We start from the raw sequence: 14,576 nt of genomic DNA, 5'->3' as shown, positions 1-14,576 counted from the left end.
AAATCTATGCTGTAATAATAATAATAATAATAATAATAATAATAATAATAATAATAAAAATAATAATAATAGGCCACTCTAAGCACTCTGTGAGCAACCATTCCAATATTGAACCAGAAAGTGTGGAAATCAATGCTTACCTGCTGGTAGAGTACTGCCTTATGGAACTTTGGCTTGTATATGTGTCGAGCAGGCTGCTGGCTATGCTGCTGCTGCAGCGGCGACTGTGACAGGGATGTTGCTGAGGTGACAACAGTACTGCCACAGCTTGTGCTGCCCACCGATGACAATGACAGAGCCGGGCTGGGTGAAGCACTCGCCTCCGATTCACCACCATCAGCATGCACCTACACAGTGCCCACACACTGAATTCAGAAATTTGTTAGTACTCCCATGCTTTTTTCAAGAAAGACTAAGGAGGATTTTTAGGTTCTGCAAAAATGTGTTGATGCTAACAATGAGCCGCAGTATCTCTTTCACGAGATGATCATCTTATGTGGGCTACCGGGAACAAAGGTCTTTCGATCTAACATATACAAAATATAACCAATGATCAATGTAGTACCTTACAACTTTTGTTTATTATTTCATAATTTGCTTTTAGCAGCACATAATAATGTGACAGCTAGCATTTAAACAATAGCTCATGTGGTGATCCAGTCTTTCATACGTTAATAATGGAGCCAGTAAATTCAAATCATGGAAAACTCTAAAATCTAACTACTTTTACCATGCCATTTACCATTGCCAGAGCCATCTGTTATTAAAGTACTAATTTCACAAACAAATGGTATGTCATTTCTACACTGTCATTCATTCTTCAGGTTAGCTGTACACAATGTACAAGTCAGCTGACTATTGTACGATACATTTCTAATAACATATTCATGAACAGGTTGTAAAAGCCTTATTTTTACTTTACTGTGTGATTTAAAATCATCACAGGGAACAGGGTGATCACCGTCTGAGACCTTTACGTGTACTAAACTGTCAAAACTTCTGATTTATGGTTAAAACAATTCAGAGCAAGACATCTGTTTTAACTGAAACATAAAGCACAGAGTATAGTTGTTAAGAGTACTAGGAAGTTATTGCAAAGATGCGACAAATAGTCAGAGCTTCTGAGAATATTGTTTTAAATTCATTTACAATAACTTGAGCAACTTTTAAAACCCACGAATATTTTTGAAGTAGTCCATTCTAGACTGAAGACATTTACACAGATTGCAAATAAACATTCAGAACTTTTTCCAGTTTCATTTCACGTATTATATGGATTTAATATGCCGGAGTATCATTTTCTACAGGGGTAGCCAAGAGCAGACAACCCAGGAAGTGCTCTCCCCCCCCCCCCCCCCCTGTGTGTGTGTGTGTGTGTGTGTGTGTGTGTGTGTGTGTGTGTGTGTGTGTGTGTCATTTCAGCTATCACATTAGAATCTATTCCCTACACACAATTCATCTGTAGCAACAATGATAGGCAATATTCCCTGTTGTGAGTTGATCTACTTTGCTCAACTAAGCTTGAAGACTTCTATAGGGAACTGCTGCTTCCCACATGCTACAGATTCAGTAAACGTGTTAGCCAGGTGTATGAGGTTTTACTATATTTTCAATGTACAAATATTAAAAAGCAAAGTAAAGCCAACTAATTCCAAAATATATCAATGTTAAAATTATGACAACATCCACAGCAGTGAAGCGAGCTAAAAACTTCTGCAGTACCACTTGAAAATGGCCGAAATTGAAATTGTAAAATAAATAATTTCAACAGTCAATGGCGAATGTGATGTATTTTAAAAATTTATATGCATCTCCCCCACCCAAAAGAAATGTGTGCTTCCATCTACCTGAAACCGGGATCTTCGGAGTTACTGCATGCAACGACGATGTGTATCTTACTGAGCTTAACAGTTAATACTCACATTCGCTACTGATGTACTGTCAATTGCTGGGAAGTCGAATTTACTCCACAGGGAACAAATATATCAAACGAAAATGGCACAATTGGTTTCATGTCTCAGAATAATAGGCTAGTGCCAGAGATATAAGAACATCATTGAGGGTAAACAGTTTTAGCAGATAATATTAAGCATTCAACCAAACTGTTCTGTTAGTGCAGACTGATTAACATTCAACACTGAAGAAGCATAAAGGTATTCATATTTTCATCTTTACTCGCCATTATGTCTGTCATGCAGCTGGGATATCTTCAAAGAGTAGGCTGTAATTATGTAATTATCTATCTATCTATGAGAGAGAGAGAGAGAGAGAGAGAGAGAGAGAGAGAGAGAGACTATTTTTACACACATTAGCAAAGGCTCTGGAAAATTGTACTGCCTGAGCATCTTTTCAGGCAAGATTTTAGCTTGTGGGCGAAAGTAAATTAATGTATAATGATGCTGGCTAATCCATAAAATTTACATTCGGGATTGGAACTGAATTACAAGCACTGATTGTACCACTACTTAATTCTATTAAGTTCATCTGTAAATTAATGATATTATCATAGATATTATTTTTAAAAGTTGCATTCTGTTGTTGGTGCTTGGTTTCATTGTTATATTTTCTTTGTGTTTCAACAATGAACACAGAAGGACAGTACTTTTGAGAAGGAATAATGTTGTGATATTGTGTATATTTATTGCTATGTGTGATAAGTTTCGTTTTTAATACTGTTCTAATTTTTTGACAAATGATCTTCCAGAAGAGGAGAAAATAATTTCAAGGTAAGTGTCTAGATATATTACGACATTTGATATTACAGTACTTCACCTCAAGTTCCTAAATCATAGAACTATAATTTTGCATGGGACAAATATTATCTTATGTATTTCAATGATTTAAAATATTAACTGTTTATATTTTTATTTCTTTTAAATTACAACACAGAGTAAACTAATAAGAAAAAATCCCAATGGATTTAGTATCTGAGTGACCAAATATTTTTGGAGTATGAAACAACACTTCAAAGTAATGTATTTCATATAGACTGTCTTTTGGAAGAGGGGAGGTTTTTCTCATGATGAGGAAATTCAAGAGTTCTTCACAGGTGACACTGATGATGAATGCAACCTCCTCCTGGAAGAAATAGTCTAAAGTGGTGGGGAAAAAGTTGTTATGGAGTCTGAAGAGAATCCTAATCCGGTACCCAGAAAAGAAGGAAAGCTGAATATCTGGCGCAATCTACAATTTCGAAAGTAGGAATGCAGGAAGCGAATGGTGAGCTGCAAGAGGGCAATATCTTCACAGCCAAAAACCCTGGCTTGAGCGGCTGATGTTACTTCCTTATTTTACTGCATTTAGTGTGGTTGTCATCTTTAGGCATGCTGCACATAATGCAGATAACATCGCGTATTACGAGTAGAATGCCTTGCGTGCTCCCTTAGCTCTGCAGTCTCTCGCGATTTTACAGAACCTACTTCGTAAAAAAATCGATTTTGTTATTATATCAGCTTTATATATCAGCTTCATGGTGAAGATCCCATCTTTTCGGTAATGACCACAGTTACAGTGATTTCTCGCATTTAATCGACACCGTACGAAAGTCTAAAAGTTTGCAATATAAAATAGGGGTTGCTATGATTTGCGTTTGGTACATATTACTTGTACATCGTAATTTGTTGCGTGTGAAATTTAGGTAACACATTTAACTTTTCTTTAGACTTGGAAAGAGGTCTACCTCCAATCTCGAGAAAATGGATTTTATGTAGCGCTCGAGAAAATGGATTTTATGTAGTGCACTCAAACCTGATCGCGCACACCAGCGATAAAACCAGGATGAAATATTCGTAACGTTCATCATATCTCAAACGGTCTGAAATATCTATCAATATTTTGGCAACCGTTAGCATACAAAAAGGAGAGTATTTTGCAATATAGTTATTATACGAAACATCATTATCCACCACGTTATTCAAGTAACTATAAATTTTTTCAATGAAACACATTAATTTTTAAGGCCGTCGATAGCTGGTGAAATGAAAATTCCTGTGGGTTTTTCAGCAACATGGCATGTTCTTTTATACTGAGAATGTGCTATTACATGAACTGCTGACTTGTCTTGTCCTCAGTTACTCACTAAAAACAAAACAAAAAAACAACAAAAACAGCTGTTTCAGGATCTTGGCGCAGTTGGTCAAAATTGACGATTCTCTGAAGAAGAAAATGTGTAAATAGCCAATAAATCTCTTCTTATTCCGCAATTTCAGTGGAATATTTTATCTCCGTGTGTTTTTAATAATGAAGAACTAGTAGTAAAACGAAAGCTTTTTTAGTTGCTACACTCAGCGATCAAAGAAATATAAAAAAATCCACACCTAGCATCACATTATTTTGATCGTATTTTCACCTCAAACATCTTTCGGTTCACCAAAGATATTGATGATTATTTTTTCCATTGACGAGTACTTAACACTCTTCTGCAAGTTGTCAAAGGGACCACAGCTTCAGAGCTACAAAATATAACATCTCAAGAAGAACTATTCCAGAGCCAAAAAGGAGAATAGGTCTGTTCGTAAAAATGTGGATAATTCCATTTATGGGCCGCAGGAAACTGCTGATCAAGATGAAAATAGATTATATGTGTCACATATCAAAAGATATTTGAGATAAAGCAGATCATTGATGTGTAGAAAATAATCCTGAGTTACAGAATTCTATTGAAAATGCCACAAAACAGCGACTTATTTTGGACTGACTTGTTAACCTTCTGAATAATACCAAAATTTCTCTCGTGACATGTTACAACTTGCATCTTTTGCCAAAACACAGCAGAGCTTACGAAGACTCGCCAACATTCTAGTGTTGCTGAAATTGGGACAATCCTGAAACAGTGCAGTACCGTATTAAACTAGCAACTGAGAGCAAAACAGATCGGTAATTTACGACAGTATCCCAAACCGTTTATGAAGTATGAGGAACAATTTAAATATTTCATTCTCGCTTTACTACTGGCGCGCGTGCTCGAAACTGAGTGCACTACATGAAATCTATTTTCTCCAGATTACAGACAAATAAAGATCTCCTCCTCCTCCTCCTCCTCCTCTTGAGGAACGTCAGAAGAAAGTGGCCATTTCATTTACTCCTTTCTGCAGCGAATTATCCAGAAAGATACGACGTATAAACAGCAAGTGAAGACTGTCTTCCGTCCACCATGGCCTTGTGGGAACAATCCCAATATTTACAAGAAGTAATTTAGGTAAATCACAGAAAACCTAAATCAGGATGGCCGGATGAAGATTCGAGCCTCCACCCTCCTGAAAACAGAACTTTTCCTCGGAGAAACAGCTTATCAAACAACCACATTCTGCGACTGGAGGATTCACTAGCATTCCTTGGATATAACATGGTCTTAACGCCCACGACAATGTCAAAAAGCAGTATTAGTTACGCGTAAAATAGTTAGAAAACCATTCAAGCCTGACTGGCAAGATGTCGACTAGAACCAAGACTCAGCTATTCTTATCTCAATGCGGTTCCTGAAACTTTTCGCTCAGGTAGGGGCATTGTATATAAAGGCTGTTAGTGGCACCAAAGTTAAGTGTCCAGACGTTCTTGGGTGAGGCAGCAACTGATATTGAAGGTACAAAAGCAGAAATTCTTAACGCCGTTTCCAAATGCTCCTTTATAAAGGAATGCACCAATTTAATACTCGTACCACTGCAAAGATTGCTAATGACAATGACGTTGAGAAACAGCTGAAATCATTAAAACTAAACAATGCTCTCGGGACTGGTGGAATCCGTATCAGAGTCTATATCGAGTTTGTGACTGAGTCAACACTTCTTGGAACCATAATACACCAAAGATATCTGGAATTGAGAACTGTGCCCAGTGCTTGAAAGATAGCATAGGTCGCACCCATCTACAAGAAGAACAAATGACCTCCTCCATGCCAACCAGCACATATTCCCATAACATCTAATCTGTGAAACCCAACTCTCACTTTTCTAACATGACATACTGAAAGCCAGGGATCAAAACAGACAGACGCAGTTTTTCTTGGCTTTCAAAAGGCATTTGACTCAGTAACACACATTCGCTAATCATCAAAAGTACGCTTATATGGGGAACCAAGTGAGATTTGTGACTACATTGAGGATTTCTTGGTTGGTAGAACACAGTATGTTACCTTGGATGGGGAGTCATTGACAGATCTAGAGTAACTCCGGGGTGTGCCTCAAGGAAGTTGATGGCAAGTTAATGGCTTGCAGCAGACAACATCAATTGTAGGCTCAGACTTTCGCAGTTCATGCAGTTACCTATATAAGATGCGATCAAAAAGTTTCCGTTTGAGGGCGTTGCTGCAGCGTATATGCCACGTAGCGCGATTTCCACGCGGTTGTGAAGTCACCGCCGGCCATCGTGGCCGATCGGTTCTAGGCGCTTCAGTCTGGAACCGCGCGACAGCCACGGTCGCAGGTTCGAATCCTGCCTCGGGCATGGACGTGTGTGATGTCCTTAGGTTAGTTAGGTTTAAGTACTTCCAAGTTCTAGGGGACTGGTGATCACAGAAGTTAAGTCCCATAGTGCTCAGAGCCATTTGAACCATTTTTTGTAAAGTCACCAGGCAAAATAATAATAATAATATCAGCCAGCTCAGGGCTCACGCACAGATGAATCGTCAAGCCTTTATAGATGGTGCAGCGATCGAGTCACCTGCTAAACCGCACGCGCACTGCCTCTAAGTGAGCATAAGGCAGCAGCAATCAGTGAGACATTCATGTTTCAAGCGAACATTGCACGTAAACATGGCAAATGCAGCGACGTGACAGTGACAAAAAGGGGCAATCGTGTTTGGCGGCGCCCGTGGCCATACAATGTGTGAAGATGCGGAGTGTTCGACACGTCTACAAGCAGTAGTGTAACACACGTGGCTACGGGAAACCAAGCCAGAATTACGGCCTGAAAGAGATCCTGATTGATAGGGACCTTGGACGAGTTTCACGGCTTCTGAATCAGAATCGCTACCAAACCCGACAATAATTGCTTCAGGCACTGAATGAAGATCCAAATGGTTCAAATGGCTCTAAGCAATTTGGGACTTAACATCTGAGGTTATCAGTCCCCTAGAACTTAGACCTACTTAAACCTAACTAACTTAAGGACATCACACGCATCAACACCCGAGGCAGGATTCGAACCTGCGACCGTAGCGGTCGCGCGGTTTTAGACTGAAGCGCCTAGAACCGCTCGGCCACATCGGCCGGCAATGAAGATCCATCCCAACCTGTAGCGAGATAACGTTGCAACGGGAACTGCACGAAATGAACATCGGAGTCCGTCACCTCAAGAGAAGCTATTGCTCACACAGGCACAAAAGACGAGAACAGCAAAGTTCATCGGGCTGGAAGAATAGGTGAGTGGTTTTCCGAACACCTAACACTCTCCCTCACTTTCTAATCTCAGCTGGCCTGAAAAATTATCTGACTTGAGCCCCATAGAAAATCTGTGGAACGTGTCGGAACAGCGGGTAAAAATGCCGACATTAGCATCCCCGCGGCTTTGTGGAACTGTGCGACAAATCCTCAGCGAGTGGCTTAACATGGATGCGAAGTTGACGTACAACGTTGTGGGCACACTTCCTAAACGGATCCGTGCGGTTGTCACGGTCGCAGGTTCGAATCCTGCCTTGGGCATGGATGTGTGTAATGTTCTTAGGTTAGTTAGGTTTAAGTAGTTCTGAGTTCTAGGGGACTGATGACCTCAGGTGTTAAGTCCCATAGTGCTCAGAGCCATTTGAACCATTTGAACGAAACCTACAGTACGGCATCAATACAACAAGTTGATATTTGGCTAGTACATTAGACAACATATGTACGTTTTAAATATTCATTTATAAAATACGCGCACAGTAGACCGTTCACAGATAACGGCTAACAATATACGAGGATAAGACAATTATTATCCGCAATTTAGTTATATATTTTCGCTTCTTTTGCTAGTACTGTCGTTTTACTTTTATGACGCATGCTTTGTTTATTTGTTGTTATATCTTTTTTCAATTTTGAAGCCGCTAGGTTAGTTTCGTTATCGCTGCCGTGCTGTTAATCATAGCTGTTCCGCTGTGTATTTGCACTAAAGATGAGCAACGTTCAGTGATCCGTTTTTGTGGTCGGAAGGCGTATGAGGGGCCGAAATTCGTCGAAGACTTTCGGTACAGTACGGGAACAGTGTTTTGCCACAACGGAGTGTCTACGAATGGGCTGAAAAATTCCGAAATGGTCGCACAAGCGTTGCGCACGATGAAGGAACAGACTTGGGTTTTTTAAAGGTTGTGCAAGATGGGTCACAAAACAACTCGCACACTTGCATAAACAAACGCTCTTGGACATCTGCAAAAAACGTTTAGATCGCTATGGTAACGAAGGGGACAACAGACAAGATAATTAATGGTGACGAAACATGGATCCGTCATTACGAGCCGGAGAGTAAAGGACAGAATATGGAATGGAAACATCCAAATTCGCTCTGCGAGAAAAAGTTCAAGACCCAACCGTCCGCAGGAAAAATGCTACGGTTTTTTGGGACGCACAAGGTCCAGTACTGGAATATTACGGGGAAAGTGGCACAACAATAAACAGTGTACATGACAGTGAGGTGATTACTGCCAGGCTAAAGCCTGCAATTCGAAGCAAACGCCAAGGATTGCTGTCAAAAGGTGTTTTGTTGCACGACAATGCCCGTCCGCATACTGCTGCCCACACTGCTGAAACGCTCCAGAAACTCAAATTTGAAGTACTGGATCATCCTCCATACAGTCCCGATCTTGTCCCTTCTGACTATCACTTGTTTGGGCCACTCAAACAGGCATTAAGGGGCTGTAGATTTGCCTCGGACGAAGCAGTGAAAGAAGCGGTGCATTCCTGGCTCGCAGCTCAATCGAGAACCTTCTTTTATGAGGGTATCAGGAAGCTTGTACAACGATGGACCAAGTGCGTTGAAACACAAGGAGACTATGTCCAAAAATGATATTCTTTTAATTTTCCTATTTGATTACAATAAAAGTTTATAACTACTTTGCGGATAATTGACGTACATTCAGCAAAAAGATACCGTATCACAGTTACCGTAACACAAAGTAGTGGACAGTCAGGGAGCCATAGAAATATTAAAAATATTTGACAACGAATCGAGTCCCCTTAAAAAAAGTTAAGTGTAGTAAGTAGTAATAAACTAACTTCGAGGCTAAAAGAAATGGGAGCAGGTGGAGGAACCAAAACAACGACTGCTAGAATGCCACTGTACTCAATATTTGGTCGCTAAGCTTGTCTATGGACAGTGGACAAGCAGGAAACATTATCAAGGCTAAGTATTCACACAGGGCTCACGAAAATGTTTGCAAACAATGTATGTATGTTTTTCAACTAAGTACCTTAACTGTAGATCATGTATAAAGTAAATACAGTACGTATTAAAACATTCATGCAAATGGTCGGCTTGTAGCCATTAAGACAACTTATTGTTTTTACACGATCCATCTATTTTGAAAATAACTAATGCAAACGCGATTTTTCTGCTAGCAGTGCAACTTAGGTGCATCTGTCGCCAAAACTATTTACACTCTGCTGTAAACATACATTACAACAGCACCAAAAACGCCCAAAAATTAACTATTGAAGTGGAAAATGCAATACATTTGACAGCTGCAAAACCAAGTCTTTTTTTGTACTGACCTGCAGGTCTACCGCATAGCAATCGGTACACATTGGCGACACTACTTCTGTATGACGCTGTTATCTGAGCAAATTACGAGGGGATATTAAAATCAAGATAGTGCTTATCTGTATCGTGTGACGCAGCTGTACGATCGCAGCTCCAATAGCAGGCCTCCACGGACGAAAGAACGTGCAACCTTATTTCAGTGTTAAGTTAGTCCGATGTGTGTTTATGCGATTATAAATTGCAAACTCGCGTTACGTTCACTATACAAGCATGTCATTCACGAGATACTAACACATATATTTCAGTTTTTAATTGTTACTAAAGAAATGAAATTTCTAGCGTCAATTTCTGCCTTTTTCTCACTTTATTTGGGGAAGCGAGGGCTTAATATTAGTGCTGAAGATCGATGGACTACACTGACGGAGTAGAATATTGGCTGTGGCATTCATTTCCAAAGCTGTTTATTGGTATTCGCTAAAAGCGATTTTGCGGAAACCCTAAATCTGGATGGCAAGATGGAGTGTTTAACCCTCTTCCTTCTAAATGCGAGCTCATTATGCTAATCTATGCACCTCTTGCTGGATTCATAGTGCTTGAGACGCACGGCGGGAAAAGGCCACATTAAAGCTGGCAGTGACTTTTCCAATTCCAGCTACAGTGCGATCGATAGAAAGTTAACTAAGTTCTCCTTACGTTGTATTCACGCTGTTTTCTAAGTATTACAAGAACGTCATACTCCTACCTCAGCTCTGGCCTATTCTGACCAGGTAAAATACTATGCGTGTAGAATTAGCGAGAGCTCCTCATTATCCTTTTTCATTGAATCAACGACACGCTGTGGTAATATGTAACCACAATTTCAGCCTTTATGAAACTTATGCGCATGTTATCTGGTATGAGTCGCTTATTACAGTAACAATAATCAGTCGACGACTGCACTGCACAACACTTGCATAGTACACAACATACTCCCAACGGAAAGAAACATAATTTGAGTGCTAACATTGAAGACGATCATTATAGCCATAGCAGTAAAATACTCAAAGAAATTAACCGTTTCATTCCCTGGGTACCTGAACTGTACATTTTAGTATTGATATTTGCTATGGGGCAAGTTGCAAGACGAGGATGACCAGCGAATTCAGACCATTAGCCATAGTATTTCCACGCTGCCTTTACCCAGTATCCATTTAGATTCATTTGGTAACTCTGGTGACAAATTTACATTTTGAGTAAAACAAAAAAGTCACCTAATTCCAGGAGGAACCTTCGTCAGAATACAGGGGTCATCAATTGGTGAAGAGTTTGCACCGCTCATTTATCTCTGAAAGCAATCAATTCGAAAGAAAACATCAGCATCAGGAACACACATGATGAAATTACCCCACAGAACGCCGTAACATAAAATGCATTTTTCAGCGAGAAATTCGAAAACGCTGCCCTGCTGCAACACGTAGATCTGTCTCTAATATTACCATAGCTGCTGGATGTTTATTAGCAGGCATAGCAGTTGCATTAATATCTACTTTACGCAACAGATACATGTACGAACATGCATATCGTGCTGTGTCGAACTTAGAAACCAACTGTTTTAATTTAGCAGGAATCGAGCAATGATTTTAACAACTGAGCGACTAATAATCCCCCCACTCCCTATTCTTTAAAGAATCTAACGCCTCTGAATAAAACAGCTCTCATTATCAAACACCGTGTATATAGTATGGGTAATTTGCGCTCTTTTTCAAGAAAAGCTAGTTTTTCACGCATCTCAAGGTCGCTCAATTATATAATTTTGCTAGTGCATTCAGTGGTATATGTGGATATTGTTTGCAAACTGTGTTGCAAACAGAGACAGCAGTAAAGAAGTAATGAATTAAAGCGTCATGCCTGATTTTTTATTTTTATTTTTTATTTTTTTTGCATTTCCCTTGTTTTATATGTACAGGTCCTTTTCCCTCTTAGAAGAATATGGAATGAAGATTAACAAGAAGAAAACGAAAAGGATGGTAATTTGAGGAAACGGGAGAAAATGCCGTATGAAAATAGGGGGAGAGGAAATAGAGCAAGTGAATAGCTTCAATTACTTGGGAAGTGTAATAATGGATGATATGTATTGCTCAACAGAAATTAGAAAAAGAATTGCAATGGCCAAAAAAAGGATTCAAGAGGAAACATAGAAAGGATTCAAGAGGAAACATAAAAAGGATTCAAGAGGAAACATAAAAAGGATTCAAGAGGAAACATAAAAAGGATTCAAGAGGAAACATAAAAAGGATTCAAGAGGAAACATAAAAAGGATTCAAGAGGAAACATAAAAAGGATTCAAGAGGAAACATAAAAAGGATTCAAGAGGAAACATAAAAAGGATTCAAGAGGAAACATAAAAAGGATTCAAGAGGAAACATAAAAAGGATTCAAGAGGAAACATAAAAAGGATTCAAGAGGAAACATAAAAAGGATTCAAGAGGAAACATAAAAAGGATTCAAGAGGAAACATAAAAAGGATTCAAGAGGAAACATAAAAAGGATTCAAGAGGAAACATAAAAAGGATTCAAGAGGAAACATAAAAAGGATTCAAGAGGAAACATAAAAAGGATTCAAGAGGAAACATAAAAAGGATTCAAGAGGAAACATAAAAAGGAATCAAGAGGAAACATAAAAAGGAATCAAGAGGAAACATAAAAAGGAATCAAGAGGAAACATAAAAAGGAATCAAGAGGAAACATAAAAAGGAATCAAGAGGAAACATAAAAAGGAATCAAGAGGAAACATAAAAAGGAATCAAGAGGAAACATAAAAAGGAATCAAGAGGAAACATAAAAAGGAATCAAGAGGAAACATAAAAAGGAATCAAGAGGAAACATAAAAAGGAATCAAGAGGAAACATAAAAAGGAATCAAGAGGAAACATAAAAAGGAATCAAGAGGAAACATAAAAAGGAATCAAGAGGAAACATAAAAAGGAATCAAGAGGAAACATAAAAAGGAATCAAGAGGAAACATAAAAAGGAATCAAGAGGAAACATAAAAAGGAATCAAGAGGAAACATAAAAAGGATTCAAGAGGAAACAAAAACTACTTTGCGGACCACTAAACAAAGCTCTGAGGAAAAGACTTGCCAAATGTTACATCTGGAGCGTTGCACTGTATGGCGCGGAAGCCTGGACATTGAGGAAGGAAGATGAAAAAAAGATTGGAGGCACTAGAGATGTGGATATGGAGAAGAATTGAAAAAGTGAAATGGGAAAACCGAGTAAGGAATGAAGTATTAAGAAGAGTTGGAGAAGAAACAAACATGCTGAAAGTCATCGGAAAGAGAAAACGGAAATGGATTGGACATTGCTTGCGGAGGGACTGTTTACTAAAGGAAGGAATAGAAAGAATGGTGGAGGGAAAAAGGGGAAGAGGAAAAATAAGATATCAAATGCTGGGCAATATAAAAGGAGGCAAATATTCAGAAATGAAAAGACTGGTTATGGACAGATAAAAGTTGAAGAGGCTTCACCCATGACAAGACCTGCCATGAGGCAGAATACCATACTACTATTACTTTTCCCTCTTAATGTTGCGATGTTTCCGTCTCCATTTGCTGTTACTTCCCGCTTCTCAACTTTAAACGACCCACCAATCTCATGTCTGTTTCGTACCGCGCCTGCGCTCGGGTCGTGTGCAGCTTCAGTAGACACGTCTTTTAGTAACTATTTACACCGTTTTCGCATTTGTGCTCGCGTTCGCGCTGCACGGAGAAAGGTTGTTATGGAATTTTTGTAAGTAATTCCACGCAATATGACTCCCCTCCCCAAGATTTTTATTGCATTTTACATGTTTCATTATTTTCGTAATTTTTGGTGCCCGGTCGTGATATTCGTTTTTTCAGATTTTTTCAGGTCCCTTTTACCCTTTTGACATGGAACCTTCGGTGCTATGACAACACTGGGGTGAGGGGGACCTCAGATGATTACGTTATTTTGTAAATAACGTCCAGTTCCACTCCGTCTACAGCCCACAAGTGGCCCATTGGGACCATCCGACCGCCGTGTCACCCTCCAAGGAGGATGCGGATAGGAGGGGCACGGGATCAGCACACCGCTCTCCCGGTCGTTATGATGGTATTCTTGACCGAAGCCGCGACTATTCGGTCTAGTAGCTCCTCAATTGGCATCACGAGGCTGAGTGCACCCCGAAAAATGGCCACAGCGCATGGCGGCCTGGATGGTCACCCATGCAAGTGCCGACCACGCCAGACAGCGCTTAACTTCGGTGATCTCACGGGAACCGGTGTATCCACTGCGGCAAGGCCGTTGCCATAAATAACGTCCTACTCTGTCTTTTAATTTATTGTAATTTGCTGGCCGAAGTGGCCGTGCGGTTAAAGGCGCTGCAGTCTGGAACCGCGCGACCGCTACGGTCGCAGGTTCGAATCCTGCCTCGGGCATCGATGTTTGTGATGTCCTTAGGTTAGTTAGGTTTAACTAGTTGTAAGTTCTAGGGGACTAATGACCTCAGCAGTTGAGTCCCATAGTGTTCAGAGCCATTTTTTGTTGTAATTTAGAAATTTTAGGCGCATAGTTCCTTATCCAATATTTCAGACTTGAGGGTCGACTACCATTTATGTGTGACAGAAATTTTTTTATTATTACAGTTTACACCAGATGATGTAACTTCAAGTGTATACAATTAAAGATTGTGGATTAAGCAACTGTTCTACGGTTTCTTCATTTTTCAAAATGGACTTGCATAGTTGCGGCTGCCCCATACGAACAACTCTTTTACTGACTGCACGACAGCGGCAACATATACGGAAAATAACGTGGGAACAATTACACATCATTGCGTGACAGCAGTATTGATATGGAATGGCTCACCAACAGAGTCGTTCGCAATGACAGCTGTTGTCATACCTGTGTACAGCA

At 39.8% G+C, this 14,576-nt stretch overlaps 1 protein-coding gene across 1 annotated transcript in view; it reads right to left on the bottom strand.

The window, feature by feature from the left end:
• The window catches only part of LOC126107283 (uncharacterized), a 92,627-nt gene that overhangs the window by 74,237 nt on the left and 3,814 nt on the right, over positions 1–14,576 (bottom strand). Inside the window, exon 2 of the mRNA XM_049913339.1 lies at positions 141–347. The gene's annotated coding sequence lies outside the window, so the exon portion shown is untranslated. The remainder of the gene's footprint in view (positions 1–140; positions 348–14,576) is intronic.

Source organism: Schistocerca cancellata, chromosome 1 (assembly GCF_023864275.1).
Source record: "Schistocerca cancellata isolate TAMUIC-IGC-003103 chromosome 1, iqSchCanc2.1, whole genome shotgun sequence".
Classification (NCBI taxonomy): Eukaryota; Metazoa; Arthropoda; class Insecta; order Orthoptera; family Acrididae; genus Schistocerca; species Schistocerca cancellata.
This window is presented reverse-complemented; position numbering and strand designations above follow the sequence as displayed.